A 5,948-nucleotide genomic window follows, 5' to 3' on the forward strand; every position below is an offset into this window, starting at 1 on the left:
ATGCTCGCTCATTGGTTTACACCGTCAGTGATAGGCTATTTATAACTGCGTACACACGTTGATTGCACTGCAGGCAAGACAATAGTGACTAAGCGTAAGTGTACAACTAAAACCTACCAAGAAAAATATGACATTATCCAGTTTTGCGAGGCAAACCCACTGATGAAGAAAACAGCCATAGCTGAGAAGTTGGACATCAAACGGCAGACATGGAACGATATCTTCAAGAATAATGGCAAGATATTTGGACAAGTGGAGAAGATCGCGAGGCCGGTGGTAAGTGTGAAACTCGTGAAATGTGTGTCCTTTGAAGATGTCGATGACACACTCATCATCTGGTTTCGGCAAATGTCTGCTCAGCCAAATATTCGGTTGGACGGTGAAATGTTGCTGCTGAAGGCAGGTAAATTCGCTGCAGACCTCGGGCATGATAATGCCGAGACCTTGCCAATGCACTGGATAGACAGATTCAAAGTGAGGTGGGGAATCGGCAAGGTCAAGAAGTGCGGCGAATCAGGCAGCGTGGATTCAGGCAGCGAATCAGGCAGCGCCCTGGATGTGATGCGCCGATGCTGTCTTTCGGTGGAGGATTGCCCAGACAACATCATGGAATACAATGACCGGTTTGAGTCCTTTCTCATGTACCAGATGCCCAAGAGTGAATATATGAATGTGTGTGTGAATATATATGAATGTATGTGTGTGTGTATATGTATATATATATGTATATATAGATATATATATATATATATATATATATATATATATATATATATATAGATATATATAGATATATATATATATATATATATATATATATATATATAGATATATATATATATATATATATATATATATATATATATATATATATATATATATATATATATATATATATATATATATATATATATCTTCTTCTTCTTCTTCTTTCGGCTGCTCCCATATATATGAAGATATATATATATATATGAAGATATATATATATATATGAAGATATATATATATATATATATATATATATATATATATATATATATATATATATATATATATATATATATATAAAATCTTCTTTCGGCTGCTCCCATATATATGAAGATATATATATATATATATATATATATATATATATATATATATATAAATATATATAGATATATATATATATATATCTTCTTCTTCTTCTTCTTTCGGCTGCTCCCATTAGGGGTCTCCACAGCGGATCATCCGTATGATCTGCATACTGATTTGGCACATGTTTTACGCCGGATGCCCTTCCTGATGCAACCCTCGTCGCCTCTTACGACACAAGGATAATATATATATATATATATATATATATATATATATATATATATATATATATATATATATATATATATATATATATATATATATATATATATATATATATATATACACACACATATATACATCTACATAAATATATGTATATGTATGTGTATACATCTATAATTATGTATATATATATATATATATATATATATATATATATATATATATATATATATATATATATATATATATATATAATTGCGAATTCGCACCCGCCGGCATGCGAACGGCCACGTAACTCGAATCGCGGCACGTCGCCCACCGGACGGACAATTCAGTCGTGACCCTCTCGGAACAACGCCGGGAGCTAGTCATGGGTGGGGGTTTAACCTCACCACGATCGTGCCAATTGCCCACCCGTGCAGGATAGGGTTGCTCGCCAAATTCGATCTACCTAAGTACCTGCGCGAATGGTCGACCGGGCGATCGTACCACGCCACAGGCCGACTCCGGACACGAACCGCTTAAGCGATCCGTTCCATGCTACAGTGATAACCGAGCGGTGTTATCGTCGGCCTTGACGGTTCCGATTAATAACCAGGATGTTGCATCCACAACGAACCCCTTACGTGAAGCAGGATAGAGAGTCAATTAAAAAGAAGGAGACAAAGCAGAGCGGGAACAGTTCAACAAGCAAGCATTTTATTCACACGCACACACAGACAAGCATGTAAGGCACGTATTTACAGTCATACAGTAATGCACATAAAGCAATTAAAACAAAAGAAACAATGCAGAGCCACAACCGAATACGCGTACACACGGCAGCACTTAAACAGTTCTACTTGTCGGACAGGCGCCTCCCACAGTCATTTATACAAAAAGCAAAGGAAGGAAAAGAAAGAAAGAAGTCATGACTTCCCTTTTATGGCTGGTGAGTCCCTCTCCGGCGACCGTCAGCGTGGTCGCGCCTGGCCCCGACCTCTCTCGCGGCCGGCGAACCCTCTCCAGCACTCCCCGTCCGGACGTGCAGGTCCACCTCACTACTGGCGCTCCCGCGTCTCCCATCCGTGCCTTCGTGACAGGGCCGCTCGCCAATGCGCAGGACCTCTTCCCGAAGACCAACTATCCACAAAAACCAACCGAAGACCAACCAGACTATCAGCCAAGACGAGGAGGAAGAGAAGGAAGAGGAAGCGCAAGCGCGCCCGCCCGTGTCCATCTTTTGTAGCGCGGGGCTCTGCCCCTTCACCCCGCCCCGTTCTCGGCTCCACCTTCCTTCGAGAGGGTTCCCTAAAAGGGCGTTCCCTCATGCTTTCCCTCCACCCCGCCCCGTGTGGGGGCCGGGGGAGTCAGTTTTTGGCTCTGGGCCAGAGAATTATTCCCCCAAAATGAGACCCCTCCTTCACATGACCTCTTACCTTTGACCTGCATCACCCCTCCTCCACTCCAAAGCGCGGGGAAGTCAAACGGAAGAAACTGGCAGGGAAACCTGCACATCCTCGCAGTTCGCTCCTTGGCGCCTTTGTTTGCCGTTCGGAAGCGGACGTAGTGGCAAAGATGTGGTAGGATAGATGGTGCAGGTGACGTGGTTGCAGTGTGGTTGGTGTTGTGATGGGGATGGCGTGGTTGTTGAGATGCTCTTTGTTTGAAATAAAAGATAGAACAAAAAATGGCTAACTCAAAGCGACACAGCCCAGATGGATCACATAAATTCCCTCCATACAACGGGTTTGGGCTAACTACACATGTACCTATGAAGATATCTCACCTGAGGGCCCTTTATGGTGTAATGCGAATTTCCACAGCCGTAACAATATGTATGTGTATATATTGTTGTAGAATTCCCGCCCGCCGGCGTGCGACCGACCGCGTCTAACCAATAGTGGTCGCTTCGCCCACCGAACAGACAATCCAGTCGTGACTTTCTGGAACAACGCCAGAAACCAGTCACGGGTAGGTTTTTAATCCCACCACAACCTTGTCCGCACTCTACCTGCACTACAGAGTCTGATCGCCAAATCTTCGATTTACCTAATTATTCGCGCAGGTAGGTTACCGAGAGATTGTACCTCAACGGGATCGCTTGGAAACGAGCCGCTTAAGCAGCTCGCTTCCTTTTGGGATAACTGAGCGGGGTATTATCGCGCAGTCCCGTTGGACCCGATCACTTTACCGGCTACTCAAAAATCAGCGATATTCCGAGTGCAAGATGGGGCAGTTCAATGAGGGAATGGACGCAATGAACAGGTTTACATTCACACAAGGACATTTATTATAATAAAGCACGTCTGCAATAAAACAAGGCAAAACACATAAGCAATTATACAAGCAACAAAAGCACGACAAAAGCGCTACAACCGTCCACTTATTATGTAGTCACTTGCACTTAACAGCAGTTCCTACTTATTAGACGGGCCCACGGACACACATACGCGCGCACGCACACACACACACACACACACACACACACACACACACACACACACACACACACACACACACACACACACACACACACACAAGAAATGGTGGCAGAGGCCTTTAATAACGAGCTCCAACTCAGAGGACAGGTGAGCTGAAACCCAGAGCCTATCTCGAACCTCTCCACCTCATGTAGTCTTCAAGTTGTTCGGACCCGAGCTCCAGCGAGAGCGAGCTGGATCCAATCGCCGAGCCGCGATCCTTCCCGAGCTCCAGCGAATCCTCCTGTGCTTCTCAACATGTGCTGGTGAGACGAGGCGCCGATCCTTCCTGTCGATATGTCGCTTCCCTGAGGAACCACCTCCAAGAAGAGGTGGATGAGTCGCACCAAGCTGGGAACCAAAATGGAGAACAAAGAGCTCCACGAACCAAGAAGAAGCCACCACTCGCAGCTCGAGCCGAGCGACCGGCTTAACCTCCTTCCAAACAGGGCAGCTTGAAGCAAAAAGCTCTCCCGAGCCAAGCAGAAGCTGAAGCTCAGGGAAACATCAAAGCAAAAAGCCTCCAAAAAGCCTCCTCCAGAGCCAGGCCTCAGTCGAAGCTCACTGAGCCAGCCGAAGCAAAAAGCTTCCGAAGGCCTCAAACCTAACCCAAGCCAAACAGAACCCGAAGGTCTGCTGAACGGCTACTCTCAACTCCCTTCTCCAACTCTGCCCAACACGAACAAAGAAAAGATCTCTTCCTTATCCTCTTCCGCCCCCCCCCCCCCGCTCCCGGCGTGACTCATGACTCATGCCCTCGTGCTTCATCCCCCGCTCAGCTACGGGTGGGAGGGAGTTGTTGACATCATGAGTCACGGGACGACAGGGTGGTTCTTCCTCTTCCCAGAAGAGGGGGAGGGATGTCTCCATTGTTCGTTCCCCAACGAATATTCAATCCGATGCTCAATATTGTTCAACAAAATTCACTTTGGGACCTCTGGCACATCCGTGTACTTGCTCAGATGTAAGCCATGGACGGCTCAACCAATATTGTGTTTCAGCCTCAATTTCAAGTCGGGCGATAAGCCGCAACTTCATGGCATCGGTGATTTTGGTCGGTCGCTAGTTCTTACCAATCCACTGCTTCCCTGGAATTCTGCTGCGTAGGAGGATTCGTGTCAAGAACATTGTCACAATTGGTGACAAAACCTAAAACAGGAAACATGAAACAGCTATTCAAGTTCAGCACATTATTCCTCACTAATTACCCTAAAACAAGCTTTTAAAACCAAACAAAATCATTGTCTGACTCAACTTTTTGTTCTGCATCACAATTTTGAAGCGAAAACATGTGATTTCATTGAAATAGTGAGAATTCTAGCTTCAAATTCACGCAGAAAAATGCTCAAATTACCCAAAAACAAGCTTTTGAAACCAAACAAAAGCATTGTCTGACTCAACTTTTTGTTCTGCATCACTATTCTGAAGCGAAAACGTGTGATTTCATTGAAATAGTGAGAATTCTAGCTGCAAATTCACGCAGAAAAATGCTAAAATTACCCTATAACAAGCTTTTTAAACAAAACAAAAGCATTGTCTGACTCAACTTTTTGTTCTGCATCACTATTCTGAAGCGAAAACATGTGATTTCATTGAAATAGTGAGAATTCTAGATTCAAATTCACGCAGAAAAATGCTCAAATTACCCTAAAACAAGCTTTTGAAACCAAACAAAAGCATTGTCTAACAACTATTTGTTCTGCATCACTATTCTGAAGCGTAAACGTGTGATTTCATTGAAATAGTGAGTTTTCGAGCTTCAAATTCGTGCAAAAAAATGCTCAAATTACCATAAAACAACCTTTTTAAACCAAACAAAAGCATTGTCTGACTCAACTTTTTATCCTGCATCATTATTTTAAAGCGAAAACGTGTGATTTCATTGAAATAGTGAGTATTCTCGCTTCAAATTCGTGCAAATAAAATGCTCAAATTACACTAAAACAAGCTTCTTAAACCAAAGAAAAGCATTGTCTGACTCAACTTTTTGTTCTGCATCACTATTCTGAAGCGAAAACGCGTGATTTCATTGAAATAGTGAGTATTCTAGCTTCAAATTCGCACAGAAAAATGCTCAAATTATTCTAAAACAAGCTTTTAAAACCAAACAAAAGCATTGTCTGACAACTTTTTGTTCTGCATCACTATTCTGAAGCGAAAACGTGTGATTTCATTGAAATAGTG

General features: G+C 43.0%; 1 pseudogene; it reads right to left on the minus strand.

Moving 5' to 3' along the window:
* Positions 1–1,980: 1,980 nt before the first annotated feature.
* LOC147026471 (large ribosomal subunit protein mL63-like) lies at positions 1,981–5,217 on the minus strand (annotated as a pseudogene).
* Positions 5,218–5,948: the final 731 nt, after the last annotated feature.

This window comes from Eptatretus burgeri, chromosome 5 (assembly GCF_056783735.1).
Source record: "Eptatretus burgeri isolate ZD-2024b chromosome 5, Ebu_testis_v1, whole genome shotgun sequence".
NCBI lineage: Eukaryota > Metazoa > Chordata > Myxini > Myxiniformes > Myxinidae > Eptatretus > Eptatretus burgeri.